Source organism: Triturus cristatus, chromosome 5_1, assembly GCF_964204655.1.
Source record: "Triturus cristatus chromosome 5_1, aTriCri1.1, whole genome shotgun sequence".
Lineage (NCBI taxonomy): Eukaryota > Metazoa > Chordata > Amphibia > Caudata > Salamandridae > Triturus > Triturus cristatus.
Genome location: NC_140587.1, coordinates 1,006,229,871 through 1,006,249,945, shown reverse-complemented (window position 1 = coordinate 1,006,249,945; position 20,075 = coordinate 1,006,229,871). Strand labels below are relative to the sequence as shown.

General features: G+C 44.3%; 1 pseudogene; it reads left to right on the top strand.

Annotated features, from left to right (window-relative positions):
- Positions 1-6,483: 6,483 nt before the first annotated feature.
- Positions 6,484-6,801, top strand: LOC146832779 (SLC35A4 upstream open reading frame protein pseudogene; annotated as a pseudogene).
- Positions 6,802-20,075: the final 13,274 nt, after the last annotated feature.

Below are 20,075 nucleotides of genomic sequence, written 5' to 3'. Positions count from 1 at the left end.
TTCACGGAAGCGATAGTTGTTGCTTATTTACCTTATGCAACTATTAACCATGGATAAGTCAATTGTCCTGGCTGGTGATACGTCCTATGTGATGAGTTGATTAAATAAATGGATACAATGCCAAAAGAAGCAGAACTATGTAGCCCGTTATGTCAAGCAAAGATGTCAGTTTTAAGGTTTTATCCCTATGCCAAGAGAGCTTCGCAGTTCAGGCCAGAATCATTAGAACATCGGGTGGCTTTAAAAGAACTTTTAAGCATGCAGGTGGCACATGTGATAATGGTGCAGGAACATTATTCCTTAAGGTCCACCTTCTGTCTGTCGAATGGGGACAACCTTTACAATAGATGAACATGCGTTTTAATCAATACTTTTTTTCAGTCTGAAAGGATGATTGGCCTATTTCTGACATGCCCTTGACAATCCTTGTTTGACTTGATACTGGGTCATGGCCAGCTTGTCTAAGCTGGGTGGGGCGAGTTGCACAACAGCCGATATGTACCATCGACTGTTCGGATGGCTCGGGGAGCAAGGGATGCCTTGTCTGCTTGTTGGGGCAGGCGAGTCGTCGCGGACGGAGCTTTGTAGTCTACTCTGCGGTTGGTTTAATGGACTGTGATGATGCAGTTGAATTTATTGCATGCATGCGCTGAGAGATGGGTCTAGCGATGCCACACATAAGCTTAACCTGGTTTTGTATTCAGGCCAAGGACTCTCTGGGGCTGGAGATGATTAGTTTGTTGGCATGCCTTGCCAGATGTTTGTTGCAAGCCCGCACATTAGAGGATCCGCTCTCCTAGGGTAACATCGTAGGGCAACATCCTTAAGAAAACAGCGGGCCTGACCTGTTCCTTAAGGTAGATAGCAGAGCACCCTGCTGTGACAAAGTGGGCCCAGTGCGAAGGGCTGCAGTTTGGTCACAGTTTGGGTTAGGATTGTGACCAGGATATCGAAAGGCTCGGTTTCAGACAATTATTTAATTTCAAGCAATATCATTGGTTAGTGATATGGTAGAGCACCAAATTTAATAACTGCTTTTTGCGTACAGGCAGTAGGACTGCAGAGTTGATAGTAATAGGAAGCAGCACCTACTAGGATGTATCAGTTATGTTAATCCAAGTGGGTAGGACGAGGTGTTTGAATCTGGTGCATAGGAAACCCATACGGAGTATGGGCAGATTAGTTGCCACAGGATCCACAGCACCCCACCAGTCCGCCCCTAGCACTTTTGATTAAATTTAACCCAATTTTATTACAAGGGTATTGTAAAGTCATTCTGCATTACCTCAAAGTGGTCAATAAACACCTGGTGGGGCATCACTGGCTTCTATCAGAGGGCATCAAGCAAGACCCCTGGGGTTGTTACGATAGATGAAGAACTTTATAGCTCAACATTCAAATACAAGAGCAGTTGAGACAGCGGATGTCCCGACCACATTTATTTTAGGGTGCCCTTATGTCAAACGAAGGTACAGGAACAAATTCAGACAATTGCCTGGGATTGCACAATTTAGTCAAGCAGGGTACAGTGGCATACATTACTTAAGGCCATCCCACCAGAAGTTGTACTGTCGTGTATAATAGTGTGGACAGGCACCAACAATTAACGGTCTGAGGGGGGGTCATTTTGGCAGGTTAGGTACACACACTTCATATCAACGGGAGCAGCGATGATTTGACATGCTTCTTTCACCCTAGCAGCTAGACTCTGCCAGCAGCAGCATGCCCAGCTGGGAATAGTTTGCCTTGAACCACAGGCAAGGGCATCAAATGAGTTGAACTATGTACTTAGGCCACGCACATTAGGCAGAGGGTTTCCAGTAGGAACCACATAAAGGAGGACTGCACCAGAACATGAAACTGCCACGTGAGATTCCGTCGTAATGATCTCACACTACTCATATGTTTTACATTTAAACTTCCTTGGTGGAGGGTCAGTTGAACAATACAGGATTCAACTGCACGTGGTAACGTCCTTTGGGAAGTTAATGGACAGATTGTAGTATACAGACATGCAAGTTTGTGAAGCCCTCTGGTACAAGCACTAGATGCTGGGCAGGCAGGTTGCTTGGTGAGGACGGTCACAAAAGTGTAATAGCCAGGGGTGGCCACCCTGCAAGACAATTTTACACTCTTCCTACCGGAAGCCCATGTGTGTGAAAGGACAAGTGTTGCCTGTCATTAGTGCAGAGGAAATGAGGATTAGAGAGCATTCCATGGACCCCTTGGCTTTTAGCAGAATGACTGCTGCACAGAAGGATGGAGTGTGATTCAAGGGGCACAGGTGGTGTGATGGCAACGCAAGACTGTCAGCCTATGCTGGGTAGAAGGTTCAGTATCACCAACCAGAAGGGTACTAGGTGGCAAAACCAGTAAAGAGGTTTAACATAAGTGTATCGCTGGTCTTTTGGCTGTGTAGAGCCATTTTCATTTGGAGGTATGTCCGAGTTAAAATGTTGTGCTTTTTAAGGTTCTCATGACCGATGTGATTTGTTGTATCTTTTCAAGGGGAAGAGATAAAAGTTAGGTACTTAATAAGTTACAAAGTAGCACATTAAGGCGGGCAGTGTATAATTTCTAGTTGCAACCGGGAGACTCCTCTCATTAACGTCAGCAACTGCTCACATGGCCAGCAGTAAGCAGACTGAGAAGTCTGGGGGCAAACACCACAGATTAACATGAACAGGCAAAATTCCTGTAAGAAAGGAGGGATACATGGCAAGTACACGAGGACTCCCTTGCTTAATGTCACATATTTCTAAGCTCATCGGATAGTTGAGCCTTTACACATCATAGTCGGATAGTCACCAAGGTGGAACAAGCTATTGGGTATGCCTTGCCAGGACAGTGACACACACCTCACACGAACTGGAGCCTCTATAAAGGATGAATGCTGAAAAAACGGACTGGGGTACGTTTGGCTAAAAAATCCTCTTCACCAAGCTGCAGGGCATCATGTTGTTGCCAGGTGTCTTTGAGTGAAAGGCAAGTGTATTAAGGAAGCTGTATTAAGTAATGAGGTTACTTGCATAGGCAGAGGGGTCCCAGCGGACCCACAAAAGGGGGGCTGCGGCAAGACATGAACCTGGGAATCTTGGATTCCGACATTTTCATTGGATTAATAATGCACAAGACTCTCTGGCTATGCGGGGTAAAAATGTTCCAACATGTATTACAAGGTGACCAGAATGTAAGCCAAACCCAGCTTTGATTCTGTGGAGGGCAATCAATTCCGGGGAAAACTAAGTGAACTAGGTCTACTGATGATTTAAGCACCAAGGTTGCCCAAGGTGTCACTCCAAGAAAGGATGCGGTGACTGCAATAGTGGGCATAATACATACATTCCCTCAAACCAGATTTGACACCATTAATATGTTCGCCATGGTTTAGCAATCAAAAAGGTCTGTGCTAATGCCTCGTCATACCGAGCAAAGTATGTGCACTCTGGAACCAAGGGCATGTTACAGGTTGCTTCAGTTAAGCAATAAATTCCCCACCCTGATAGCCATAGTAGCTAGGCTGGTTGTGGAAGCTGTCCTCTAACAAGTGGGCTGTTATCCCAAAAGTTGAGGAAACCAGAGGTAAAGCACAAAAAAGGCTACAATGTATTAAAAATATTTGGCATGTCCATTATTCAAGTAAATTAAATTTGGAAGGTGCAGGTAAATTGCCACTGCTCGTGCAGTACACGGTTATAAGTGTGAACCCCCAATTTTGGGAATAGTCAAGTACGGGGGTAAACAAGGGTGTCGGCAAACCTAATGTTAGGCACTACATTGCACGCAGTGCACAATGGATTAAATCGGACAGAACCAGGGTTACGAAGAGCAGTAGTTTTGCTTTCCCATTTGGGTAAGAATTTTGGCCACCGTGGTACTTCTATACAGGAGGAGGCCAGCTGGCAGAGAGAATATGATAGTGTTAGCCACAGTACACAATAGGGTTTTCACCCTGAACTGCGGTCAAAGTAGAGAGCAGTTGTTTCAATTCTGGCCAGGCCATTGAACAAGCCTATGGATGGGTAAATAAATCCATGGGTAAAACAGAACAGTAGTCCCCAATTTAAGTGGAGGCCAGCAGACTTGCCTTCGATGGGGTAAATAAGCAGTGCACAAGCCCATCAAGCAAGAGGGCTTAATGCAACTTGAATGTAAAATCAAATAAAATCAGAAGGGCTTGGTACATAAGGCGTGGTCTCTTGAGTGGATACGTCACTAGGTTTCCCTCTTAGAGACGGGGTACACCTGCAGTGGTGGATGGGAAATGTCCAGCTAGAAGGACTGGGAACCTTCAGAGGTAGAAGGAAAGTGTCCAGCTAGAAGGACTGGTAATCATAAGTTGCAGGAGGTTATGAAACCTGCCATGGTGGGGTGGGGGGCCCTGGATATAACGGCAGCTGCATCCAGGGCTGTGGCAGACTTACAGGGCGATCATGAGGCTGATTGGTATGAGGGGTAACCTTTCAGGTGCACCATAAGGGTGCATTATGCCAAAATCCCAGGAGTCTTTACGGAAGGACCCTGGTAGAACGACGGCTCCCCGCTAGTCCCTTGGGCGGTGGTAAGCCTGAGCAACCGGGGGCTTGTCTGGTTATGCTCCACCCCTAAAAAGACGTGAGTAAAAGAACTGGTGGCCCATGATATGTAAGGGGTACAACCTCCACAAAATGGTAGAACCGTTTGGATTGGCCATGGTGCAGTTGGCTCATTAGGTGGGCAGGGCAGCTTAGGTAAGTCACCGCTGCATGCACTTGGATCGCCCGTAAGTTAACCCACCAAGTTGGCATACTATACTCCTTGTATGTAATAAACCTGCAGCAAACTTTTCCCAACAAAAACGTGTGTGGACTGTATTATTTTGCGCAGCGCAACTATTTACTGTTAATTAGGGGCATTGCCCATATCGGCACTAAGGCTCAGATTTTCTCTGCGGGTAACGTTGTTTCAATATAATAACATAGCACTCGTTTCAGGGGATGGAAGACACACTCCAATAATGAGGCTATTGCTGCTGAAACTAGAAGTGTACAGTTGTCAACATTATTGAAAGCTAAAGATTGAGTCAACCGTACGAAGATGGACGACAGTTTGTGCTGAATGTGGTGGTAGTCTCATTTAAACAAACTACTGATATCCAGCGCTTAATCGATGACGATGGTGGGAGGTAGTGGACACTAACAATCATTTTGGCAGCTGGAACTTAAACAAGAGAAAGTCAATCAATCAGGTTTTTTTTAAAGCACGCTACTGACCCGTGAGGGTCTCAATGCGCTGGGGGTGTGGGTGCAGCTCTGGTTTCAGTCGAAGAGACAGGTCTTGAGGTTCTTCCTGAACATGTGCTGGGTCAGGGAGCGTCTGATGTTCACTGAGAGCTGGTTCCAGGTCTTGGCTGTGATGTAGGAGAAGATTATTCCGCCTGCTCGGCTTCTGCGGTTGCGGGGTGTCTGCCAGGGTGAGGTCGGCGGAGCGGAGGTTCCTCTTGGGTACGTGGAAGGAGACTCTCTTGTTGAGGTATTTGGGACCGATGTTGTGGAGGGATTTGTAGGTGTGGGTGAGCAGTTTGAAGGTGACTCTCTTCTCGACGGGGAGCCAGTGGAGGTCTCATAGGTGTTGGGTCATGTGTTCGTGTCTTGGTGTCTCGAGGACAAGTCTGGCTGCGGTAAGTTATAAGGAGGAATAGAAGGATAGAGAAAGAGTGAAAGAGTGAAAAGAGAAGGATGAAGGAGTGAAAAAGAACCCGCAAGGGTGAAATAAAAAGGCAGGATGTGTAGGATGAAGGTGTAAGATCCCTGAGGTCAATGCAAGACTAAGCAGCCCTGGAAGCCGCCAGCATTCAGCAGCTCTAGAGCCGGGCTCCTAAGAAAAACGGTGAGCCTCTGCACTTATGTATTTATTATTAACAATAATAATAATACAAATTAGGCACTGTTGATATCTAACATGATGGGACGCAAAGACAGTGCTATTAGTGGAGGTTAACATGCACAATAGCTGTGTAATTCTTCTTGGTTCAACAACTGTGCTACTAATATCATCTCCAAGCCGAAAGGTATTGGTATCTTTAGTCAGTCTGATTGAAACAAAGCATGGTGGCATGATGCGTAGCATTTCGAAGTAGGGTGACCAACCGTCCGTAAATTTCACGGACCGTCCGTTATTTTAGTATGATGTCACAAGGTGTCCGTAATTTGGGGTCCCCAAATTACGGACGCCTTACAGACATCATACTAAAATCGAAATGGGACATTTCAGTAAGGAATGCAGTTTCCCTGCGAGAGACCGTATGAGTTTGAAAGATTTCACTCTGGGCCTCTCGCACCTATCTTTTAAACTGTAGAGGCTGCCTGCAGCGGCCCCTCCCTGGCCTCGCATAGACTGTGGAGTGGCCCATTGTCATTCTGAGACTGAAGCGAATTAGTTCTGCTAGAATGACAATGGGCCCAATTGTAGTGACAGCGTGCACCTAACAATTTGCTGGTGAAGATGGCTGACGACAAGGGTTCTATGCCAAAGCTGAAAGATCTGGCTTTTCTGATAGATAAGTTGGAAGGATTGCAGCGTCAGGTGGATGAGGAGGTGCAAACTGGCGTGACCCAGGAAGGCTCGTTGCTAAATTTTCCATTTCTATAGGGCTTCCTCGCGGGGTATGTGGTGGCCTAGCTGAGCTCCGAGCCTCAGCTGTCCTTGGTTTTGCTATGGTGCCTGCACCGGATCTATGCAGCTCAGAACTATTCTGTTCCGAACGTTGAGCAAACTATCCGTGATTCCCTTAGCTCTTTCAAGAAAGGGCGGCCGGACTAGCAAAGCAGCCCAGATATTGCAGCTCTCATGCTGCTAACCTTAAACAATCTGCACAGTGAATACGTGGACACCTTCTTAATGAGAGAATTATATGCTGTTTTATTGTTGACTTGGAAAGGTGTTTGACAACTCAGCGGTCTGCTCACACACTACGACTTAGGAGACTTAGTTTGGGGATCAATACTCGAACTAAGGAGCCTTTTCATTTCCTTTTCTGACCTTAAGACTCTTAACATATAGTTGTACTATTTTAATAGTTGATGTATAAAGAAAAAGTTGGCTTTATTTCAGCAGAAATCTCTCATAATGGAAAGCGTACATTACTTCACCTGGTTTCCAAAGGTCAAGTTGTTGATGATGCTTTTTCTTAAATTCTAAAGTAGCTCGGAATTGCAAAGCAGATGAATGCGGGTCTGCTTCAGCCAGGTTTGTACTCTGCTTCTCAATGCTACGAGGTCTCTGCTGCAGTGTTTTAGTTTGGGAACATAACTTCTGTCTCCTAGTTTCTTGAGCATATGGTTCTGTAAGAGGCTGCAAATAAGAAATTGTCCTGCTCTTTACTTGGCAAGTGGTTTGGTGCAGGGGGCGTGGCTTGGCGCCCGAAGGAGATGGCGGCGTTCGGCTAGGAGCTCCGTCCACACCAGGGTCTACCAGCGGTTCGCGCCTCAATTTCCACCAACAAAGGGCAGTCTTCCCTGTAGGAACATGCCAGGATCATTTTTAATCCTTTTTCGGCGCTGAGGCACAGTTATTTTAGGACTTACAGCCCATTTTATTTTCGGTCGCGGCTCGTTATCGGCCGCGGCCGCCATCTTGTTTACTCTCGCCTGTGATCGCCTCAGCAGCGCGCCTTACCGCGCATGGATCCCCTGGACGCCTCACGCTTTTACTACTGTCCCCAGCACCTCCTGAAGCACAGATGTGGATAACCTGCTCTCTAAGGTGACTTTTCTCTTCTTTCTCCAACCATGATTATTTTCAGCTGACTGGAATTTTCAATTTTCTTCATATACGGCGGCCATCTTTATGACTCTAGCCTCCAACTTTTTTTGACTCCAATTCTGTGGCCTGGCATTTTCCTTCCTTTTTTTTAATTTGCTCCCTGGTCCTTTTCCAGCTGGGCAATGAGATATTTTTTCTTTTTTTGACCTCACGTTCCATTAGCGTGCTGATGGCGCATTGCTCCAGTCAAGTTCAAAAACGTAGTTATATTAAGAACTCCAAATTATTCACGGCACTGGCCCATTTGGAAGCTTCCCAGTCCCTATCTTCGACCGAGATGACATCAACTGCGGACATCTCCTCACAGCCTTCGGCAAAAGTGAACTCTAAGAGGTTAAAGAAAGACCCGCCTTCACCTCCTAAGTCCTCCTCGCCCATCTCAATGGAGCTAATCCTCGAAGAGATACGGGCCCTGCGCCCTTACATGGAGGAGACGAATGCTAAATTGCAGATTCTCACTGACAATTGGGCTTCGATGGACGAAAGAGTGTCGTTGGTGGAGCGCGACGTTTCCTCTCTTCAGGAATCCGCGTCCAAGATCTCCCACACGCAGATTTCCTCTCTTCAGAAGCAGGTGGAGGACCTTGAAAATCGCAACAGACGTAACAATCTCCGTCTTTATGGCTTGGTGGAGGGTTGTGAAGGAAATGATCCCATCAGTTTTTTCAAGTCCTTTCTCCCAAAGCTTCTTCACCTACCTGAAGACACTTCACTGAATATCCAACGTGCCCACAGGCTTGGTCGAGCTTCCTCCTCTCCTTCCACGTCAACGAAGCCTAGAGGTGTAATAATGTACTTTCTAGAGTACACAGACTTACTGAAAGTCCTCTTAGCCGCCAAAGCCTCTCCTCGCCTCACATGGTCAGGCTCCACTTTGTTCTTTGCGCAGCATTATGCCAGGACCACTGCAACTCGTCGCAAGGCCTTCCTAGATATGAGACCTGACCTTCGCTCCATTGGTGCCAGATATGGACTTTTTCATCCTTGTCTATTTAAGGTCACTCATAATAATAAGACTACGACATATGAAGATCCTGCACGACTTCGAAGTTTCCTGAACTCCTGTGGTCAACCTGACATGGAGATAGCTGGTCCCTCTTCCCACCCACCATGACTTGTTTCTGTGGTTGCAATTTGATTCTCTAATTTGTTCTGCCTTAATCCATTCATTTGTTTTTTTTTTTGCAGGTTCTTCAGTTTGTATGACTTCTAGTTAAGATTATATTTTTCATTTTTTCATCCGATAATGTTGTTCCGGCTCCTCAGTTGGTCACATGTTTGTTTCTTATCTTTGTTGTATTCGAGTTTCTAACCATGTTCTTTTTCTCCCCTCACAGATCATTGTTTTGCGTTCCGTTGTGTTATCTCTGGTTGGACGTCTCCCTCACCCCGAATGCCTTGCCTCTCCCAGTTGGCCCTACCTCCCTCCCCTCATCTCCACGTGTGTTTCCGCTTGTCCCCAGTTCCTGATTGTATTTTTCCCCTGCTACCCCTCGTAAGTACCCTTTATTCCTTATTTATCATGTTTTGCTATGTTATATACCTTCTTATCTTACCTCTTCCCTCGTTACTTTCAGATTTATTGGTGTCGTTACCTTTTCCTTCGCTCTCCTCCAATTCTCTTTCGTCACTCCTTCTTCTCCCCATTGCACACTGGCTCTCTTGCTCATATTCATCTCCCTTCACCTATTTGATTCTCCCTTGGACCTTATTTACCACTATTTCTCAGAATTATTGTATCTTCTTACCATTTTTTCTATTTTCTTGGCTCTCCCCTATATTTATGGCTCCACTGGTTCTTCTCTCATTTTTTTCTTCTTTCCTTACTTCATCACGTCAGTTCTCACCTCATTCTTTTTCTTTCTTGTGCCCCTGCTTGCTACGTGGCATTTCCTTGCTGTCCTACTCTCCAATTTACCCACTTTTTGATTAATCCTTAATGTCAGTTCGAATTATATCCTGGAATGTTAAAGGTCTGCATTCTCCTATCAAGAGACAAAAAATTCTCTCTCATTTAGCCAAATTAAATGTAGATATTGCCTTTTTACAAGAAACACATCTGTCTGATGATGAAGCTGCTAAACTTAAGAGAGGTTGGGTGGGTGCTGTATTTTCATCTCCGGGTGATGGCAAGAGAAATGGTGTGGTTGTACTGGTTCGCAAATCTCTTGCTCATTTGCTCTTAGCTTCTGAATCAGATCCTGAAGGTAGATGGTTGTACGTCAAAATCTCCTCAAAAGGCGTCCCTCTCTCCCTCCTTAATATCTACGCCCCTACTGGTGGCGATCAGGTTTTTTGGCGCGCAATGGCCTCCCGTATTACTGAATATATTGATGATAATTTTGTTTTAGCAGGTGATTGTAACCTACCCCTTGACCCTTTTTTAGACAGAAACTCCAAGGCACCTTTTATCCCTAATAAATCTCACAAGCTTTTCACTCAAGCGATATCCCAACATAAGCTCATTGACGCCTGGCGTCTCTGCAATCCTACTTCTAAAGAATTCACCTTCTATTCCCCGACTCACCACTCCCAGTCACGTATTGATTATGTTTTTCTCTCCCACCATGTGTCCCAATCCCTTACCCACGCTGACATAGGCCCCATCTTATTTTCTGATCATGCCCCCGTTTCGATAAACATTGATATTTTACCCAAGTCCACTGGACCAAAGAGATGGCGCTTCAACAACACCTTACTCCTCGATCCCAAATTCTCCGCCTCCTTTGTAGACTTCACCACAGAATTTTTCACCATTAATGACACACCCACTATGCCTATCCACGTTGTCTGGGACGCCTATAAAGCAGCAGCCAGAGGTTTTATTATCAGCTTTGTAGCTACTAAACGCAAGAATGCTCGTAAACGCACCAGTGACCTCCTTTGCACGATTAAAAAGTTAGAGCATTCCTTCTATACATCCCACTCGCAAGAAAGTTTGACTGCTCTCATTGCTGCTAAGATGCAATATAACAAACAATCCACTGAGGATGCTTCATTGTATTTGTTGAAATCCAGTTCTAAATTCTATGGAGGTAAAAATAAGGCGGGGAAGGTCTTAGCCAATTATTTAAAAGTCAAACAAAACAAACTGAATATTGAATCTGTCTATGATGTTAATTACGTTTTAAAGCATACAGATGTTGATATTTTAGAGCAATTCTCCCAGTTTTATTCCAAACTCTATTCTTCTGAGACGCACCCCACTGCTCACTCTCTTGCTACTTTCTTTGCCACCATCCAACCACCTTCCAATTTCCCTGTTGATTTATCCGCCCTTGAATCACCAATCTCCAGCGATGAATTACTTACAGCACTTCAGTCACTCAAGAGGGACAAGGCCCCTGGGCCAGACGGATTCACAGTTGAATTTTATCTGCATTTTTCCAAATTGTTGTTACCCAGACTCCACTCCCTTATTGATTCCTTCATATTAAATGGCTCTTCCTCAGGTACATTCTCAGACGCCCACATTTGTATCATCCCCAAAGAAGGCAAAGACACCCAGCACTGTAAGAATTACAGACCAATTTCTTTGGTCAACATTGATTATAAATTGTATGCCAAATCTCTCGCCATTAGATTGGACCCCTATCTTCCCGAGTTGCTAGGCCCTGAACAATCTGGCTTCGTCAAAGGTCGCTTCATCACAGATAACACCAGACTTTTGTTTAATGTCCTTTCTAAATCTCCACAGTTCCAACATTCACTAGCAGCCATTGCCCTAGATGCAGAAAAAGCGTTTGATAGGGTGGAGTGGACTTTTCTTTTTTCCGCCCTCAAATGGTTTGGATTTGGCCCACGTTTCATCTCTTTTATCTCCTTCCTTTACTCCAGCCCTAGAGCGGCGGTTTGCGCCAACGGTCTAGTTTCCTCTTTTTTCAATCTAGGTAGGGGCGTTCGTCAGGGATGCCCTCTTTCCCCTTTTCTTTTTAATTTGGCCCTAGAACCTTTTCTTTCAAAGCTTCGTCAGAATCCCAACTTACACGGCTTCCAAGTTTCCCACACCAACATTAAACTTGCTGCCTATGCAGACGATATTTTATTATTCATGTCTAACCCCACAACTTCCATTCCCGCATTTCTAACTGAAGTCCATGATTACTCTCAGATCTCAGGGTATAAGCTAAACAATGACAAATGTGAGATTTTACCCCTTACTAAGTTCACTTTTAAACCGGACTTTATAGCGTCCAATTTTACTTGGAGCCCCTCACACATCAAATATCTAGGTTTACACATTACCTCCTCCCTCTCTGACACTGTTTCGTTGTGCCTCAATAAATGCATCCAGAAATTATCCAACCTCACTTCCAGATGGCACCCACTATACCTCTCCTGGTGGGGTCGTCTTGATACGATTAAAATGATGCTCTCCCCGTTAGTCCTCTACACCATCTCCAACGTCCCAATTCCTATCCCTGCCAAGTTCTTTAAGAAAATTAACACTATTCTCTCTTCCTTTCTCTGGTCCGGCAAAAAATCACGTATGTCCCTGCTCAGATTGCAACTCCCCAAGTCTGAGGGTGGAGTTAATTTTCCGAATTTTCCCGCTTACCACAAGGCATTCCTTCTGCGGCAAGCTTCCCATTGGCTGCAAGACCCTGCCGAGCCGTCCCCCTTATGGGTTATCATTGAGCGACTTTCCTTATCCCCCTTCACTTTTGCTGAATACCTCTCATTCTCTCGTAAGCCTCACTTTTCCTCCATTCCTATCCATAAGTTTACAGCCAAGCTGCTTCTCTCCACCTCCCCAGGCCCCCCTTCCTCTGTAACAGAGTTTCTTAACTCTACTATCTGGCACAACAACAGTATAACCATCAATCGCAAGCCCTTTTACTGGAAAACCTGGAGACAGAGGGGTTTAATCTGGGTATCTCAACTCTTCTCTAATTCTGATTTCTTATCCTTCTCCGTTCTCAGCCAACACTTTCATCTTCCCCGTTCTTTTGCCTGCAAGTATCTTGCGCTTAAAAATGCAGTCATGTCCACTTATGCTCTTCTCTCTAACCCCCGCGTGCATCCTCACCCTCCCAATCCTACCTTACAGCTTCATTCCTTCTTGCGTACTCACCCTACAGCCTCCTCATTATACCACTCATTTCATACAATCCTCACACCTAGACCAAAATCCAAAGTTGAGGAACAGTGGGAATCTGACCTTGCCATTTCTTGGCCCACCTCCCTTTGGGACAAATTATGGACCAAACTTCGCAAGACATCTAGAGCTGCTTCCCTTACACAAACTCTTTTCTTCATATACAACAGACTTCTCTTTTCTCCCCAGGTGTTGAATAAGAGATTTTCTTCTACACCGGATCTCTGTTGGTCCTGTTCTGCTCCTAACGCCACTCTTTTTCACATGCTTTTCTCTTGCACTTTCACGCAAGATTTCTGGACACTAGTCTGGGCCCAAATCAATGCCATATTCCACACTACATCCCCCTTCTCTTTTGTTAATATTTTTTTAGGGAGTCTCTCTCCTTGTTGGGATGACACTGATCTTAACACGCAAATTGTTGATTTGTTGTTAGCTGTTGCTTTCCAGCAAATCACCGTCAACTGGAAAAACTTTACGAATATTTCTTTTAAAGCATGGTGGTACAATGTTTGTTATAATCACAGGCTAGATACTGTTTTTGTGCACCCCCTTAGTTTAGCTGCTAAACGACATGATTTATGGCTTCCTGTAACCTTGTACCTAGATACCTGTGCTAAGCGCTCCTCTCATGTATCACCTATTCAGCAAGAGGTCTCTAAGCCTCCTTGAGTGACATTGCTTTTCATTTGCAATATTCTCTCTATATAAGTTACTTTATTGCTCATTATTACCAACGCTGTTTTTTGTTATTTAGCCTCAAACTTTTGTTATCCTCTGATCAATTGTATATTTTCATCACCATGTTTTACTTTTCTCCTCTATTTGAGGATATGTTTGTATTCTTTCTCATGTATTGACACCTTTACTTATTCAATAAAAACCTTTTGAACTCAAGTGGTTTGGTGCATTTACTTTATTGTAGCATTGAAGTTTTGGGTCGAATTTCAAGGTCTTCAGTTTGAAGTCTTTAAGGTTTAGGACGGACTGTATTAAGTTTGGCTCAGAATTATCACAAATATCTGCATGCTTACCAAACAAAACGTATTGTACCACTGGTCTGAATTTGCTATAAAATGTGCTGTTCCTTTCTTGCTCTGCTTAATAGATTATGTAGAGAACTTGCTATTTCAGCATGTGGTGTGCCTTCTCCTGCATTGGGCTAGGGCAAGGCATTCTGTTTTTGTCTTGGCACCATGCTGGAGAAAATAAATTGACGAACAGCGTTTTCACTGGACATTTAAAAGTCAGATTTCAACATACAAATAAAAAAATACTATTTAATGTTTGTTACATTAGCACAAAGTCCTGAATTTTGACCTTCTGTCCTGAATTTTTGTCCTGAATTTTGACCCTTTGTTCTGAATTTTTACACTGACCATCCTGAATTTGCACCCATGCCAGTTGGTCACCCTATTTCGAAGTCTCAGCCACTTCCTCGTGAACTGGGTGGGACACGCTGAAAGGGAAGACAAGACACAAGCCTGTATTTTACAGAAACAAAACACTTCACACGTGTTTACGCAAACATAAAACACATTATGAAGGTGTAAATTATGCCGTGCACGCTACATTTCGGTTCTCGGAAACAACACCGCTCATGTCGTCCTCAGTGCTGTGAAAATCACTCCAGCAGCATTAAACAGGCGTCAAACAGCCATGCGCAGACCTGTAGAGCGGATTAATGCTGACCGTAGAGACAGATGGAGATCAAAGGGAGCCAGGTTATTATCCCGACGGTTTATATCAAAGGAGTGTTTATTTTCGAAAGGGTATTCCCCATGGTTGGCATCTCAGAGCAATTACATTGGAAACCCGCCCAGATTAAGCATCGTTCACAGTCCAATGAGCAGGTGTTTTGCGTCATTATCTCTGCTGGGTTTGCCAGGTTTGTGTGTGGACAGCATTGATTGCCGCGCATTCATTAAGCCGTGATTTTAATAAGCTGTTAGTGGCGATATCTTTAGGCCCTTTTCTCAGGCGTTCACGCGCTACCGAGGCCGTTTAGTGTCATAAAACATCACAAGCAGGAGGCGCCTTCCTATTCCTCACACACTTAAAAACACAAGCTGCGGTGCAGCCTTTCCAGTGAGGACGACATGTACCCACCCACCTACGGACGCTGTTTTCCCTCAGAAACCAACCAACGCACTTCTACATTTCACTTCACAGACTCCATATAGGTATGACGTGTTTGATTGTGTAATGGTTCTTAAATGCAATTTCTATTTTAGATTGAGTCGTGAGGAAGAATCAATGCATGTTTAATACATGGCAATTTTGTTACAACAATATAGCTATTTATGTCACAGCAAAAAAAAAAAATTACAGAGTAAGACTACTTATGGCTACTCCAAACAAGTCACTGAAAAACTTGACCTAAACCGCAGGTGCTGTTGATCTATGAACCTTTCTTCATTGCAAAGATAATTATCAAACATTACCCCACCATAGCACGCTTGATTTTCTTCAGTCAGCTACTGCAGCATTGCTGCCACGTGGCTTTCTTTCTTCGCGGAGTTCTGCTCCCAGCATGCCCTCGCTTCACTGCTTTGGATGCTGCTGCGTTGAAAGGCTCGTGCTTCACCCCGCTCCATGCGTCTGTGCCTTCGTCTCAGTATGGTGACTGCTCCGAGGTGCCACAGGAGGAATGCCTCAAGACCTCCACGGCTGTGCCTTCCAGCCCCTAGATTGGTGGCCTTCCTGCCCCTAGATGGATGCTACCTAGGCGCGCAACAACCATTGGACTCACAGGGCTTCAGTCCCCCCCCCCCCCCCCCCCCGTCGTGTGTGGCAGCCCGGGACGAGAAAGCTTCCCGGCGAACACACAGCCGCACCCGAGCACTTCACAGGTCTTTAAAAGACCATTTGCATGTTAATGAGGCCTCGCTGTTTTTTCACCCCCTCTAAGAGCCCCTGCAGCTCCACTCTGCCTATGGCTTAAAAGATTCAGCCCCCCCCCCCCCCGAAATTTTTTCTTAGCCCCCCCCGAAATTTGGCTCTAGTTGCACCTCTGATGCTACCTAGTGTACACCTTCACGCTGAGTGTGTAAATAATGCATGAGATGTGTATAGGCACCGAAGGAATAAACTGTTGACACTTGAAGAGGAATCCCATACTAGTTTACATCAAATGACATAACAGACATGTTGACGAGTGGTTAAACCCCTTGTGGCAGCTGTCCTGTCCCATCTGATAAACACTTTTTCCTGCATTAAAAGTGACGCATCCGCGGCGCAAGGGGCTTGTAAATAAGCCCCCACAGTCCCTAGGTTTACACCCCTTTCAGCAAATGTCCCACCCAAAATATTGCTGCCATGTTGCATCCCTTCATGTATCTTCCATGTTGAACGGAATCTGCATCCCCCATCTGTGTTGCAAGGAGACAGTGTCCACAACAAAGGATGCCATTTTGTGGAAAAGTCCTTGCTCTTCCTTAATTCTGCAAGTTTGTCGGAAGTGTGCACCTATCACAAATTGACATGTTCATGGGAATGCAATCAATGGTATGTCCTTGCACCTCTGATGGATGACATACATTATGTAAACCTGCCGTGAATGGTGGAAAATCTGTGGCACCCCAGCTTTTTCAGATGTTCAGTGACATTAATGTGAGATATGTAGGAGTTAATACCCGGATGGTACCCAGCCTTCCCCAGCCATCCAACACTTAGCCAGTCAATATCAAGGTTCCCTTAGTAAGAAACTTTTGAGGTACTGAGTCAAGTGTCCGCACTCTGCCTTCCAGGAATGCACAGTACCAGACAATGTAGTGCTACTTGGACAAGTACTTGAATGGTGATCCGTTCCCCATTATTTACCATCTCAGTGCGCAATGTAGGCTGTTTCTCTAGCCCAAGATCTAGTGGTATATGTGTTTCATTGAAGAAAGAGACTATTTGTTTCTGAAGGCACAAGAAATGACTCTTTTTCAGATGTATCCAATTAAAGAGCCATATGAAACTAGAGATGAGGTGGACCACAAACAATCAACCGATCAGTATTTGTATAGCACAACTAAACACCCGTGACAGTATCCAGGCACTGGGTAGCAGGGCTCGGTCGAAAAGCCAGGGCTTGAGTCTCTTCCTGAAATCCTCCAGGAAGAGTTGACACTTCTGCACATGCGTTGACTTAGTTTTCACATTGGGAAGCTAGATTCACCAACAGAACGTGTAGTGAAGTACAATGGGCTTATAAAACAACATGCTTTAAATGTATTAGTATCATGGATGCTATTTATGGTTTGCTATGGGTCGGAGCTGCGACCCCTGGATTGCCCCTTGTGACCCCTTGCACTGCCTTTGCGACCCCTGGCCTCAGAGGTGGCAGAATCAGTGCATAAGAACAAGACACGTTGCCACTGTGTTAATGGCAACGTGTCTTGTTCTTATGTCTATTTTTTTACACCAATTGAGGATAGTATATAAATATATTAAATAATATATACACTTTTCACTATTAGTGTAATAAAAAATGGAGTTCAGTTAGCTGGAATAATGACCTTCCTTGGAATGTGAAATAAGTGAGAAATGTTTTTAAATGTGTGTTGTTTGCATGCTTGTACTTCTGAGATTGTGAATGTATGTGTAATCTTGCGTGTGTGAATGCAAAGGTCAAAGGGCATGTGATGTCAATTACACTATTCCATGCATTTTCGTGAATTGACGTGCATGAATATTATTCATTTAAATACAAGAGCGGAAGGTGGTGGGATCAGAATTGTCAAATGTGTGTGGGCTGAGCTGTGTCGGCTCACAGAGGAAGTGCTGCTGGGCGGTGGTGCGGGGCGGAGGGTAGTGGCGTTGGACATACGATGGCAAGGAGTAAAGTAAATAAATAAAACTATTTACCTCGCGCTCGCTGCATTGCAGAGTTGGCGATGCAGCGAGCGCAAAGTAAATAGTTTTATTTATTTAATTATTTACGTACTTTACTCCTTGCCGTCATATATCCGACTCCACTACCCAACCCATCCTGCCCCTCACCCGCCCCACCGCCTGAAGCCCTGCCTCTGCGAGCCACCACTGGCGCTGAGATTAGTAAAACAACTAGCTGGAAAAATTTCAAAGGACATGGAGAGCGGCTTGAAACTAATTTAGTTAGAGTCTACAGTTTGCGGCGAAAATGCTAGCTTTGGCATTCAGATTCACAAAGGCATGCTTTTCAAAAAAGCAACTAACATGCACAAATGCAAAATAAAGTCTACCAATTAAAATTAGCTTACAACATTTTACATTTTGTGAAGCATTTCATTGTGTAAATTTATTTTTTACATAAGTCTAAAACCAATAACAACACAGTGTCAAGTATATATTCAAATTTTAAGGGTGTATTGGATGGTATAAATCTGTAAGCACTTGTAAAGGGCCAGAAAGAATCTGTCAGAGTACCTGCCAATACATCAACAGTGGCGCTGAGCAACCAGTTGACAATTCACACCCTGTCTCCGGAGACCTGTGCAACAATTAGTGCTGTAAACGTGGTTTAGAGATGAAGAGCCCAGGGGAAAGAAGAATGGACAGAGAGAGAGTTGTCAAAACAGCAGGAGGAGTGATGCACTGAGTTATGCGAGTACCCAGAGCACTGGTTTGATGGTGTTGGTATTGTGAGCACTGGTAGTGTTCTAACCTGAGGGAGAACACACAGAATGTGTGCCCTATTGCCCGACCCTGCATGTGATCTTCCATTGTTTAAACTTTCAACCACTGTAGTCCTTCTGCTCCTGTGGCCTGCCTCAATCTTGTTCATGTCTCATTTTGCAGTTGCTGATTTGTAGTTACTGGTGAGGAGCGTAGCATATACTTGTGGACAGACACTGTTAGCCTGAATCACAAAGGTCAACTTACACTTTCGTGTAAGTTTACGATTCTTTGCTATTAACAAAGGGATTTACGAGTAGTATCTTGACGAGTGAGGAGTCTACGCACATAACAAGACCTAGCTTTATACGTGCGGAGACTTTTCACTTTTTATGAGTTTAAAATGTTTTCTTGTCACTGAAATTTTCACTTTACTATATCATCACTTTAACCTTTGATTGGTCCGGGGGAAAAAAAAAAAATATATATATACACACACATACATTTAATTGTAACTATTCTTTTGTAAACCATATTCATTGATCTGAATCCCTCTAATATTTTAGTAAACAGGTGATGTGCAAGTTATATCCATTAATACATATGTACACGGGTCTTGTGCTCCTTGTCTGGGGTGCAGGATGGGATTAGGGACATATATAGGGCTATTCATGAGCCAACTACCCCTTTCCGTGGACCCACAACATCAGAGGAATCTACATCCATTCCTCCGATCTACATCCATTCACAGCAAAAGTGCACCATCCAGAGCCTATTTTTTTACCACATATCTTGTGACATTCTCAAATCTCACAATCCATTAGTGGGCTGCCTCTCATAATCTGAAGTAGGTCAGGGTGGCCTGGACTGGAGGCTGGCTACAGTGGTTGGCTATCTTAAGGATAACAGACATGCATCAACCACAAAGTGGGGTGGAATGATTTTTTAGTAGCTCCTGGTCCTAATGTAATATTTTGTTAGTATTAAAAATGATCAGTAGACTGATGTATAGAGTTAGATTGCACCTCATCTCTGAATGCAGCTTGACTCTCTGCAATAAATGTGTCCTGTCTAATCATGTACAATGATACATGTAATGATAGTTTCTGTCCCAGAAGGCAAAGAAAATAGCAGTTCATAAATGCCATCATTACATACTTATGGAGTCATTTCTTCAGCATCCCCATCACCCTGGAAAATGCATTGCAAAGCATAGATACATTATGTATATGCATTTATGTGACATTAGGCTAATTTACTCAAATATGTCTTAACTTAACTATATCAGTAAGTGTTTATGACACATCCCTGTTGTTAGGCAGAAAGTGATGCAATTGAAAGGATTCTAAATAATTGAAAAATGGGAATAGTTAAATGTGTTCTACAACTGCATGAGGGTTCCTAGGACAAATGTTCAACTCAGAGCCATCTGAAGCTAATGGGGGGGGGGGAGGGTCTTTGTTTGCACCGACCTGTGATAAGATGTTTTGCTGGTAGTTACAACTGAAAGAAGCACAGCAATAGGAGTTTGCTTTGTTGTGTAGGTGTTCTGCAACTGACTCTTATGACTGTGCAGGAGTTTAATGTGTGC